Source organism: Acomys russatus, chromosome 18, assembly GCF_903995435.1.
Source record: "Acomys russatus chromosome 18, mAcoRus1.1, whole genome shotgun sequence".
In the NCBI taxonomy this organism is placed as follows: domain Eukaryota; kingdom Metazoa; phylum Chordata; class Mammalia; order Rodentia; family Muridae; genus Acomys; species Acomys russatus.
The window spans coordinates 53,078,392-53,093,045 of NC_067154.1; positions in this window are offsets into that span (position 1 = coordinate 53,078,392).

Below are 14,654 nucleotides of genomic sequence, written 5' to 3' on the forward strand. Positions count from 1 at the left end.
AAGGTCCTTTGCTGGTTCCTCGGTATCTGCCAGCCATTCCGGGCCTTCATCTTACCCCAGCACATCTTTCAGGAAGAACAAATTGTAGGTTGATGGCTTTGTGGCTGAGTTGATGTCCCATTTCCTCCACTGGAAGCCTTTTTGGTATAGAAGACCAATTCAGGCTCTCGTTCCTTCGTGGATTTCAGGGAGTTTCTACTGCATTCTTGGTTCTCTTGGGGACCAGAAGGGATGTTGAATCTCCTGAAATTGCCTTTGCAGACAGTAGTGAACCACCATTTGGATGCTGGTAACTAAAGCCAGGCTCTCTACAATAGCAGCAAGTGCTCTCTGCTGAACTGTAACAATTTAACTGTTTTTTTTTTTAAAGAATTATCTAAATTCATTTGTCATCATAATTTAGATGCTAATAAAATTAATTAAGATGTAAATCTGTTGCTCTTGACATTTCCATTAAATTTTTTACTAAGGCAATTGCAATTTTGGAACACATAAAATAGTGGGGGGACATCATTTATTCATGATATTCATGAGATTAGTTGCAAATTTGGACTAATAAATAAATAACTAAATATATAAATAAATGAATAACTATTTAAGTATGTTTTACCTTTATGTATTATATCTAAGTAAATTAATTAGGCATTATATTTCAATCTTATATTTTGTAAGCTAATTCTTTACTATAGATATTTTTTCAAATATTTTGAAAATATTTATGATAAATTATTGTAGGAAAATGTGTGATCTGTATTAGGAAAACCTATATTTATCGATCTTTTTATTTTCTATCCCAAGCAATTGTCCTTTTAAACCTACTTCAAAGATATATTCCTGCACTGTCTCCAAGTGCAGACATAGCAATATGCACAGATTTTCTGTGTACAGAGGGGAATATAATTATCTATAATCCTCAGCATATTATTTCTGAAGGCATAAATTAAAAGGACCCATTTATTTGAAAAACATCAAGGAGAGTGGGTATGTGAGAGTTTGGAGCAATAAAAAGGAGATGCAAATGATGTTATTATATTGTAACATAAAAACTTAAAAGTTTCATCTTAAATTAAATGTAAAAATAACAAAATAGGAGAAATACTCAAATATACAGTTACATGATTCACCTTTGAGGCCATGAGTTTCATATAAAAAGTGTCCAGTCAATGCTCCTAATTGGTATAACTCTAAACTTGCATACTTTCTTGATAGACTGAGAAGCTAATTTTCTTAGCTTAAATGCTTCATAATTTAAATACTTTTTGCCTAATGACTTTTTCCAAGCCATCAATATCATTGGTTTCCATGGTGATTAATATTCAGTTTAAATTTGAATAATTTAGAATAACTAAGAATCATGTAGGAGAGACAAAGTTGTTTCTGAGATGGCTTTTACAGTGATGTGTAACTGAGAAAAAGTTCCTGAATGTTACCTGCATTATCCAGTGAGCAATGCTCTCAGATAATGAAAATTGGGATACCAACAGAGTACTACTATTTACTTTTCTCTGCTTCATTTCTGTGGATTCATTATGACCAGATGTCTTATCCTTTATTGCAAAGCCTTCCCAGGATGGTTTTTTTCTCAAACTGTGTGTGTGTGTTTTTTTTCTGACAGAACTTCTTGTTCTACATTTGTGCACAGATTTAAAAATATCTCTTCTCCTTTCCCACATAATACAGTTAGATTCTGAAACTCTCTTTACCTGCTTGTCAGTCTGTTTTCCTCATGATAGAAGGAAGAATCATGGGGAAGGTTCCTGTACAAGCACACAAGTTCCCACAAACTCTCATGACTATGAAGATTGATTTGCGAGGAACTGGGGGGACTAGTTCTCAATCTGTAGTCCAAATTGCAATGAAAGTCACATCGTCAGGTTGTACTGAATCTTATGGCAAGTCTACTTTAGATTCACAATGTTAGGATAGTGCTATGCACAACACTTGGTCTGAGTACTGTCTTTGAAGTCAGGTGATGGATTTAACCTTTCTAGTCCTCTAATATGGACAAATATATAATTTGTTTTACACTAGCACCCAGTCACAAATAAATTGAAAAATTTTATTCCTTTCTAGATGATATCACAATATGTGGTAGTCTAGTCACCAAAGGAAAAAATTGTAACCCTACTACAACCTTTTGAAGAAAAGGCATATAGAAATAAATTAGATGTTTACCTATTACATATGTTAAAGTATTCAATATTATTCAATAATAATTAAAAAACAAAACAAAACAAAAAACTAACTTTTGGATTTAAGGTCAACTCCATGGGATGAAAGTCATACCTGACACTGATAAAGTGGCCAAGAACTTGAGACTTCTAGGGCCATGATCCCAGGGGGTAATCTAATAATGCAATTGTATATGCTAAAGGAGCACACCAACAGAATGATTCCTAGTGATATACTGCTGTACCTGCACATCAGTGAATCACTCAGCCTCATCAGAGAAGCTTCAGGCCCAGTAGTGAGAAGGCTATGTGGATATGAGGTGCCACCCTAACCAAGAAGTTATCTGTAATTGATGCCTGGTGGCAAAAGGAAAAGCAGTTTTATTCAATGATGCCTCGTTGAAAATATCAAGAACTCCAAGGCAGGCCTCATGCTCATTAAGAGTTGATCTACAAAAATTTTAAATCCACAATTATTTTTGTGTGTATCTATGTAGGGGGGCTTTTGTTTCATTTCAGTGCTTTAGATATTTTGTCCTGTTATATTTATGTGGTTTTGTTTCTGATTTGAGAGAGAGGGCATGAAAATGAGTGTGTCGGAAGATGGAAAAGGAAAGTCATACATGAAATTTACTTTTTGAAACAAATATTAAAAATACCTATGTGTTGCTGGGTGTTGTGGTGCCTGCCTGTAATATTAGCACTATGAAAGTCAGAAAGCAAGTAGATCTCTTTGAGTTTGAGGCCCCCAGGTCTACAAAGTAAGTCCAGGACTAACAAGGCTACACAGAGAAACCAGGTCTCTAAAAACCAAACCAACCAAACAAACAAACAAGCAAGCAAACAAACAAAACATATGTTTTCAGGTGACAAAAACATGGAAATATTCACCACCTCCTTTTGACGTTATGACCACAGGAACTTTTTTTGGATACGTACATATATGTATGTATGTATGTATGTATGTATGTATGTATGTATGTATTTATGTATGTATATGTGTGTATATATATTTGTGTGTGATATAATATTTGAGCAAATAGTTTTGCTCTCTTGTTATCTACATTAAGCATGTAGCTATAGCAATGGACAATCATCATTGTCTTCTCACTTAAAAACAGACCCATGTAAAATACCTTTTCAAAATGAAATATCTTGGAACGTACTTCTCATCCAACCTTAAACTTTTTTTTTCCATTGAATTTGGCACCAGTGTATTTATTTCAGGCTTTTTCGTTCTCAAGAACTAAAATGATGGGAGAGTTTTAGTACTTCCTTCAAAAGTGAAATTGCTTGCTAAATTGCTTTCTAGGCACTAAGTCAAAAGTCCTTTGGATATAAATTATGTGAAAAATACAGGCTTTCCTGAAAATCAAATGACAACTGTAAGTAATTTCTTGAAGGAAGCCTAATACAAGAGAGTGAATTATCCTCAGCAATTTGTTTGTTGTGTTTGACCAAATAGTGTAATATTTCCGAAACACATGTTTGAGTGATAAAAATTAACTTAGTGAAATACATTAGGACCTAACTTATATTTATTATGATCCTATTTATTACTAATTCATTATTTTACATATTATGACATTAAATATAAGTCACAGTTGATAAAATATATTGAATTTTCCATGCATATACTTTTCTGTAAAATCTGTATAGGTATTAACCCATTAGTCAGATTAATATAATTGCATGTATGAATGTAGGATATTTTCAAAATTTGTGAAACTCAAATTGCTGTGACAATTTTTAATAGTCTCTTGGATATGAAAGGCCCTTGACATTAGTGTTCTCAATATTAAATTTGGTATGTAAGGAATTTAAAATCTGTAAGACTCAGTGACACATTTAATTTCCCATTTAGGTGCTTTGTATAACAAGACAGAGAAGAAATAGCAGTGAAAATAGAAACCCAAAGGGGGAAAAAGTGAAGAATAATTACTGAATTGAAATTGTTTCTATTCAGATGAAGACCATACATTCTAAAATTTCCACAATCCTGTTTCATATCGTTAAAGATAAAGAAGCACTGGTTTAATCTCTTCTCTTTTGCTTGGTGGCTATTGGCAAACATGGATGCATCAATTATATACTCATGGTCTCTCATTGCTTCGTACAGGCTGAAATGGAAACGTTTTTCTAAGATGCCTCCTTAGGCAAGGATATGAAAACAGAAAACCAAACAAAAAACAAACAAACAAACAAAACAAAACAAAAACAAACAAAAATCATAACCACAAAAGACAAAAACAAAAAGGGAGAAAACCTCCCCGTGTTACCGTTAAAACAGCACGCACGAGGCACACTTGTATAACCACACAGTGAAAGGGCTGTTTCTTTGTTCACTCGGTTTGTTCTACAGACAGAACATTTACCCTCTGGCAGACGGAGCAAAGGAACATGGAGAACCAAACCCCTGCACTCAAGTGTGGTCCACATGGCAGAGCAAACATGGAGTTAAGCACTGCAACAGTTGCACAGTGTGGAGTAACCTGGCGGAGGGGCGACGGGTGTCTGGGCTCAGGTCCTTCTCAAGTCCTCATGCCGGCTTTCTCACCTTTCTTTACCAGCTCATGGAAGTGGTTCACTAATGAAGTGTGACTGGAAGCGAGAGTGATCTAAAGCCGGAAAGACGTCCTATGGGAAAGTATCAGCATTTGTCAAGGTCTGGCTTCATCCTCTAACAGGGAGAAAGGCTTCCTGTATCCGCTGCTTACACTGTCAATCAGCCGGACGCACATAGTCAATCCAGCAACGACTTTGGTCGCAAGGACAATTTCTTCAAAGCGATAAATTGGAATGAGTTTTCTTAGAGTCTTATGTTAGCTTTGTTAAGGATTCACCTCTCAAATTTAATCCATATTCAAATCAACTGGAGATGTTTTAAATTACTGATTCTTATTCAGTAAATCTGGGACTTAGCCTAAATTACAATACCTTTGACAAGTTCAGTTTCAAGTAATGTCAGTATTCCGGGAACCTCATTGGAGAAGGGTAACTAATTTCATAAAAATCAGCTGCACATATGGGAATAATAATTGGCATGATAGCAGATTATGATCAAAATCACGAAATAGAATCCTTTTTTAGCTTCTTTAGTATATTTATAGTATTTCCTTAAATGAACCGTCTATAACCTTCACCTGTCTGTCAGGCAAATTTTGAATACCTGGAGACCTGCACTCACAGCCAGTTAACTTGTCTAATAAATGATGAATTTGTATTTACTGTCTTTGATTTTTATTATAATCATTTAACTAAACACCTTCACATGTACTTAAATGTAAAAATGAGTGAGTACATGTGTAAAAAGAACTGTGCATATTAATTTGTTATTGTTGAGTTAGTTTAACTCTTCAATTTTTATTTTGCCTTTTCATCTATTCCTTTCTCCATCTTCTGAGTCTCCTTCACTAGTATTGCTTTCTCTTTCCAACTGATGCATATTTAAACAAGCATATAACAGAGTGAGTATGAATATATATTCATCACACATTATTATCTGTGTGTTTATTCTTCTATTTTTTATACTAAATTGCTTATGAACTTTGACTATATTGCTGAAAGAATCATTGTACAATTCAGTCCACTCCTGGTAGACCTTCAGTGGTTTAGAAAATTCCACTGGAAATGTAACACTTTCCACTATTGAATATTTTCCTTTTTTTGAATCATTTATGATTCTCTTTGACATGAGGCACATTGATTAAAATAATATACATGCTTCTGTTCATTAAACTTACTTATTTACAATATGAATTCATATTCTATATAAAAATGAGCCTAAATATCACTATATTAATTTATTATATTTTATTATAAAAGTGATATTTACCTGTTTTATTATTTAGGAATCATGAGAATTAATTGAATAGTCATTTAATTGTCATAAGAATAGAAACCATCAAATTGAATGTTTTCACTAACTTTATATAACTTTATATGATGCATAGCTATGTTTCTTCAATTACCTTCCTTTGCCAAAAATACAGACAACTTAAATCTATTAGTAACAAGGTTGGGAAGAGAGGTTACTGTTTAAGAATGTTTTCTGTTCCTCCGTGGGACTGTAGCTCTATCCTCAACACCATGTCAGGCAGCTGGTGAATGTCTGTTACTTTAGCCAACATGGCATTTATATCTGGACACACGTAGGTACATGTATGTACCACATACAGATATATGATAGCAGAATACTAAAATTAATGTCACATTCATATTTTTAAAAAAATGTATTGCAAATGGATAGAACTAGAAACTATACTCAGTGAAGTAACTCAGACCCACAAAGACATGCATGGTACATAATCACTGACAAGCGGACTATATCATCACTTATAAATGGATGTTAGCAGTAAAATTCAGGGTAAACATGCTACAATCTATGAACCCAAAGAAAGCAAAGTGGGTTAAAGGGAGAATGCTTGAATGTCACTCAGATAAGGAAATAAAATAGACATCTGAATTAGATGAAGGGAAGGAACTGGGTGGGAGAGCAGGGGTGGGGATGTGGTAGAGACTGGGAGATCATGAATCAGTGAGGGGGACATCGTTGGGACAGGAGAGGCTCCCTGAAGTCTACGGATGTGACCCTTGCTGAGATTCTTTTTTTGTTGTTGTTGAGTATTTATTTTTTCTTATATATTTTTTTTTAATTTTTAATTTGTTCAATTTACATCCTGATTGTAGCCCCCTAATTGTAGCCCCCTAGCTCTTGGCCTCCCCTTTCCACCCTCCCCACTCATACCCACTCCCTCTCTCCCCATGTCCTCAGAAAGGGGAGCCCTCTTTCCCTAACTTCTGACCTCAGCCTATCAAGTCTTATCTGGACTGCCTATACCTCTTCCTCTGTGGCCTGACGAGGCTTCCCCACCAGGGGGAAATGATCAAAGTATGGAGGCCACAGTCAATGTAAGAAGTAGTCTCTACTCCCCTTATTATGGGACCCACAAAGAGACTGTGCTGCCTATCTACTTATTGAGCAGAGGGTCTATGTATCAATGCATCAGTCAAAGAAAATGTTAAAATTAAAAACTTCCTGACACAAAGCATCCAAGAAATCTAGGACCAGTAGCTGAGACTCTTAGTAACAAGCATTAAGAGCCTTAAGTTAGCACCTCCGGTAGCCAGGTGGGAATTCCAGTGGTTTTATAACTCTCTTAATCAAGCACTCATTACCCTGAATGGAAAGGCATGTATATGGCAAGCATACTAAAAAACTTTCTTAACAATTTCCCTTATTTTCTGTAGCACTCTTATATACAGTCAGTACCTCTAAATTATTAAAATACTTAAAAATGTTACTTCCATTATTATTTATTTACAGTATTGCACATTATATCATGTTTATATCTTTCTCTGCTATGTCACATAACAATTTGCTTTGATAATCAGCACATTTTAAAGCAGTAGGGAAATATTCTGATATTACAAATACTCAAATTTAAGCAAGACGTAGAAACAACTGGTATTCGCAGGGAAAAAAATATTCTGCAAGCAAACACATGACTTCATAAGCATATTTTTCATTATTTAAATTTTACAAGTGTTTCAAGACCTGTTTAATATTTGGATTGTAAATAAACCTTGAACCTCAAAACTATATTGTAGTTCTTGAATACAAAAATGGTGGGAAAATGGTGTCAATTACTGAAAGTTTATCAATTTGTTATTCTGACAGATACACACACATACACACAGAGGGATTGGATAAAATATCACTAATATAAATATTTAAAATGTTGAGATGCATTTTAAACTGAAAAGTTTGAAAAGGGATGATCACATAATTTCTTTTATTCATATGGCAACATTTAATTTTTCCCCTTTTTTTTCCTTGTAGGTTTAGTAAAGTTAACCACCATATCAGAAATACAAATGGCAAGAAACTGACAATTATTCATGACTGAAAATTAACAAGGATTAGAGTCCTTAGTCTGACAGCTAACCAATAACGTAATCATGCCATGCAAAATTGGAAACCTGTCCTACCAAGTGGCACACTAAATAAAACCTACATTCTTTGCCAGCCCAGCAATTGAAAGCTTTATAAGAGATCCCAAATCTCAGTTCCACCAGGATTGCTTTCCAGTAACTTTATAATAGCAAATACAAATGCTGTTTGAAAGAATTAAAATCACATAATTTATATATATAACTTTATACATAAATAAGTATATTTATTGAACGTATAATTATGTATCACAGTCATATATATAATGTTCTTTGTGTATGTATATTCCAAACAGTAATATCTAATACATTCTGTATGAATTCTTTGCTTTCCATTGTTCCAAAAACATATTGTTTTTACTTTCTATCTTATTTCGATATTTTGTTTACTGACTCATAAACCCATTTTCCTGCCCAATAAAAATAGGAAATAATCTTTAAACCTCTCATTGTTTTGTGCATAAAAATGTAAAATTCCTTTCCATACCTGAGACATAGAAACATAAACATTTCCCATCAACATTCTAGGCAAAGTTCCTCATATCTTCTCTCCAGACCAAGACACTGTTCTCATCTGTGCTATCATTTCTGCCTGGTATAGTGATTGTTTAATGATATTGCCTCAAATATTACCATCTGCTAGTGACTATGCCTGACTCTAAAACCTTGTATTCTTTTAAGACTTGCCAAAAAACACTAACCTCCAGTGTATTTTTCATTGACTTTGTAATCTAAAATGACTACAGCTTCCACCATTAACTGGTCTTCCATTTCATCTCTAGTACTTTAATTACATATGAGACACTCACTATTTGCTTATTTTCTTCTTTCTTATTACATAAAGCAAGACTAGTACTTCTTTAAATCCCTTTTTCCTCCCAATCATCTCAAAAATTCATGCCATAACATTCCCCTCATAAATGTTGACTGTTTGTGAATTTATATGTATTTAAATTAAAAGTATAAAGTATACCTAATTTGATGAAACTATAGGACTATTTTCACTATGCATTCCTCAGCAAAAGTGCTCATGAAATCATTATTTTCATATTTAGCATTTAGATAAGTGTATTGTTTTCCTTTTCTTGTTTGAGCTGGTGAATTGGAATCTCTTTGGTTTAACTGATTGTTTTACCAGTGCTAATACACTATATTATTTCCTTTATGAATACCTTTATACATTTCCTTTAGATTACATGCTGCCTTTAAAGTTTTCTTTTTCATAGACTGCATTAATGAGAATGAAATACTGAAAGTGATGGATTTTTTTTATCATACTAATTCACATAAACACTGCAAAATGTTAGCTGCATAAATCTATGATGTACCTGTGCTCAGTTCTAAATATCCAGAAATTTACTGAGCTATTGACATAATAGAGATGTAGTGTTCCTACTGTTCGCATGAGTGAGCAGCAAACTACAACTCCAACAGTACAAAACATGAAGCCTTCCCCATGAGTTCTACAATTGCTCATCACTGGAAGTTATATAATTTATAATTGTACCCATGTACCAGTTATGTTTATCTCAGTGTTTAATGGTTTTCCATGTGCTCCATTTTTCACACATGTGGGCAAAATCCTAATTCAACTATAACAGTATTTACTGCTTGAATTCATTAATTGACAGGAAGCTCCCTGTTTGTGCATCTCTGTATCTTGTTGAGTGTATCAAAGACTCAAACCTTCTGACATAATCCCTACACAATAACAGATGAAATTACTGTCCACAAACCCATCTTACAAAGAAAATACACGAAAAATACATGGAATAATTATTAGGAGTGCTTCCTCTTTTACACCAAACCATTGCATTACTATTAGCTTAGTTATCATCAAAGGAAGTTAATAGTTTTTCAGACAGCTAAGTGATTCCAAAATTTAGGTAAAACATTAGATTTTGCACAGCCAATCTAGAAGGATAAAGAAAGTGAGAAAACAGATGAGTAGTTTTGCATTGTGTAGATCTACCACAGTTTATCCATTCTTCAGTTGAGGGACATTTAAGTTGTTTCCAGATTCTGGCCATTACGAATAAAGCTGCTATAAATATAGTTGAGCAAATGTCCTTGATGTATGGTGGAGCATCTTTTGGGTATATTCTCAGGAGTGATATGGCTGGGTCCTGAGGTAGAGTTATTCCCAAATTCCTGAGAAAGCACCAGATTGATTTACAAAGTGGTTGTACAAGTTTCCACTCCCACCAGCAATGGAGGAGTGCTCCCCTTTCTCCACATCCTTGCTAGCATGTGCTGTCACTTGAATATTTGATCGTAGCCATTTGCATAGGTAAAATGGAATCTCAGGGCCATTTTGATTTACATTTCCTTGATAACTAGGGATGTTGAGCATTTCTTTAAGTGTTTCTCAGCCATTTGATATTCCTCTGTTGAGAATTATCTGTTTAGTTCCATACCCCATTTTTAGTTGGATTATTTGGTGTGGTGGTGTTTAATTTATTGAATTCTTTATATATTCTGGACACTAGCACTTTTTCAGATATAGGGCTGGGGAAGATCTTTACCCAGCCTGTAGGCTGTCCTTTTGTTCTGTTGACAGTGTCCTTCGTCTTACAGAATCTTTTCAGTTTTATAAGGTCCCATTTATTAACAGTTGAACTTAGGGCCTGAGCTGTTGGTGTTCTGATCAGGAAGTTGTTTCCTATGCTGTAAGACTCATGTTGGAAGAGTATTTTGCTGGAAGCCCCAATGAGAGACTGAGTCCAAGATCAATGCAAATGCAAGAGGCTTTTATTGATCCATAGTGACAGGGTCTACCTGCCTTTGAGAAGGAGGAGAACCCGCGTAGCAAAAGCAGTGGGTTTTTATACCCTTTACAGAAGCAGACTTCAGTAACAGCAATTATTACAAACTTGATTGACTAACAGGGTGACCTTTAAGCTGATTGGCTGGGTGACCAGGGCTAAGCAAGGGAACCAGGTCCAGACTGCAGGAGGGAATTTTTCCTTTGTTCTGGTCACTGTGACCTGTAGCTCTGATTGGTTGTCCTCAGATGCATGCTCCTAGGAACAGTTGCTAGCTGTGTGTTTGTGGCTCTTCTTGGAAACTCTGGGGGAGGGGTCATGTATACAGAGGTCTCTACAGTGCCAGTGAGCTCGAGGAACTTCCCCACTTTTTCTTCTAAAAGATTTAGTGTGTCTGGTTTTACATTGAGGCCATTAATCCTTTTGGACTTCAGGTTTTTTTTTTTCAGGGTGTAGCTACTAAAACAAAGAAATGATATCCTAAGTGAGATAACAAATACCCAAAAAGACACACGTGGTATACACTACTTATATGTGGATTTTAGCCCATCACAGACATCCTCTGAGAGATTCCACCCAATGTGGGATGGGGACAGTTATCAAGACTCAAAGCTAGATAATAGGCAGAGCACTGTGAGTGTAGAGTAGCCTTGCCAGGCCACAGAGAAAGAGGTTCTATGTGGCAATTAGGATGTAAATAATTCAAAATCAGGTACAATCAGGTAACTTATATTGCTAATCCCACTACATTGGAATAGCTCTGAGACTGGCAGAGATATGAGTGTAAAAGCATAAAGGGGCTTCATGTTGGCCACAGATTCTCTGTGACTTATTACTAGAGTGTAGAACCAGGCCCGACTGGGCTGCCTGCCTGTCTTGCTGTTTCATGTCCTGTTTCTAGCAGCTTCCATGTTTGCGTTTATCTTGGTTAGCTAGTCATGTTTACTGCTCTGAGAACTCACCCCTCCCATCCTTGAGACTTTTCCACCTGTGTGCAATCACCTCCTGAGGGATTTCACCTGGGAGAAGGATTCCTGGTTTGCTGCCTATAAGAAGGCTCTTTGGAACTCCGAAGGCGAACAAGAATAATAAACTGTTGCCGTGGCTGCTGGGGCTGCTGCGGCTGCTGCTTTCTTAGCACGATGGACCCTCTGTGTTATTGTGTGTGTGTGTGTGTGTGTGTGTGTGTGCGCGCGCGCGCGCGCGTGTGTGTGCATGAGTTAAATCCGCAGTCCCTTGCCCTCGACTCAGTACCGCGGTGGCATGGGTGCCACATTAGAGGACATTCCTAGTATGGCATGAAAGAATATTTGCAGATGTCTTACTTCTGCTCATACCAGAGAATCAGTCTTAAATACTCTGTACATACCACATACCACATACAATTATAATGCTAGAACTGTATAATGTTTGTGAGAAATTATGTTTTCAGAACAAAAGAACTGGACACTGACACTGGGTAATTCCTGACAGGATTCGTACCTCTCAGCATGCTGGATAATGACATCCTGCATTCTCCTTGCTCCAGCCCCAGATGCCTCTGTTGCTGTTACCCATCATAATTGGACAGCTTCCTGGAGAGCATTGTAGAAAGCCTCTGGTCCCATTTGGTCCAACATTTCAATCTGACCCACACAGGACTTCTATTAAGCCAAGAATCTCTCAACATTTAGTAACTGGGCCACAAATACAATCCTTGGCTTCCTTATCCATTTTCCCTAATTTTTGGGTCCATTCTAAGACCCCCAATTTAGCCTGAGGAAACCTGAAGAGAATGACATCCCATTCCCTCTAAGGGGGTTTGGGTAGGCTTCCATTTGTTCTCTTGGTCTATAAATGCTTATTTCATCGGGAAGTGGTTATAAGTTATTATTGGTTTTATACAGAGAGAAAACTAGGTTGAACTCACGAATGTCTCTCTTTTCTGTTATCTTTCATCAGTAGGTAAAGAGATAGGAGCTGAAAAGAAAGAAAAGAAGATATAGAAATATAGAGGAGGATAGAACAAAAGGTAGATGACTGAACCTACTCCTTAACTCAAGGCCTTAATGTTATTCACAAAGAAGGTATCTCTAATTCATTGGTACAGAATTTTGTATATTGATGCAAATCATGGTCATGTCAAATACTAGTCTGCTTTAGAACGAGAATATATATCCTAAGTCTAACAGATAGATATGTTAAATAAGGTCTTTAGAAGCTTATGACCCACAGAATATGGCATATAAAGATGTTTTTATTATTCTAAAGATTCTTTAAAAACAAGACAAGTTAACTCTTCACAACACCCAGCTGACTTCAAAGAAAATGATGAACATCAAAGAGCCTCCTTATGGAGCTGGCTTCAAATATGGCAAACCAGCCACTAGGCAAAATATCCTCATTTCTGCCACAGACAGTATTCTGCCTAAAAAAGTGGGCAAGCTTAGATATAGCCAGAGTCAATGGCTGAACTGTGCCAGGACAGGGTAAGCAAGTCCTCAGTAATTCCTGCCTAGTGTATAAGTTGGCAGAGATATTGGGCTAGAAGGCCAAAATGAGGCTCCAACATTATAGAGATTGTTGGGTGACTGTTTAGGCAGTAAACTGTCTCATCATTTTTTCATTTTGGAAGCTGCCAACCTGCACTTCCTTCCAATTCACTCAGGCATTTAAGTTTTATTCCTTCTCAAGTCTCTGAGGAGGTTTGAAGACCAGAAAGTTTAGATTTACAATCAAGTTTACTTGGTTGGGGATGATCTTTTGAGATCAAGATAAAGGTTTTAAGTTAATAGAGATGAGCTATGACAGAAATTGAATTTCATTCAGAAATTTAGACCCAACAACATAGGAAAGATGTTTACTTTAAGTTTGTCAAATACAAATAGCTAAATCACTATGAATGTAAAATTTATATAACTCATAGTTGTCTCATGGTTCTCCCTACTGTATGTAGTTTCTCTTATTCATGTGTAATTAAAATAAATGTCTATGTCAAAAAATAAAATATCTGCTAGCAAAAAAAAAAAAAAAAAAAAAAAAAAAAGAACATAAGAAAATCCAACAATACTGAAGAAGATATTTGGTTAGACAAATTTGTGTGTATGTGTTTTAGTATATTTTTATGTGTGTATTTATAAGTGTGCTTATATATTTACGAGTAAGTATGTGTGGATGGATGTGTATGTAACAATAATATTTAGAGAAGAAGTTATGAATTTGTGAAAGAATGTCAAGCCATGGTAGGAATTAGAAGAAGAATAAGTAGGGGTGTAAATGATATAAATATAATACCATGAATAAAACTTTAAAAATATAAAAATAGGGCTGGAGGGATGGCTCAGCGGTTAAACATACTGACTGCTCCTCAGGAGGTCCTGAGTTTAATTCTCAGCAACCACACGTTGGCTCACAGCCATCTATAATGTGCTCTGATGCCCTCTCCTGGACTGCACATGTACATGCAGGCAGAGTACTGCATACATAATAAATAAATAAAACTTTTAAAATATATATACTTTTATTTTTTACTATTTACATGATTTTTAAAAAATTATATTAATTTTATAGGTCAATTAGTCATTAGATTTGAGAGCTCACGGTGATTAAGTTAAAAAAATTAATGTTATTTCCAGTTTTGCAAATGTGTAGTGAGAAATTATGCCTTTTTTTTTTTTTTTTTTTAATTAATTTATTCTTGTTACATCTCAATGTTTATCCCATCCCTTGTATCCTCCCATTCCCCCCCCCCCACTATTTTCCCATTATTCCCCTCCCCTATGACTGT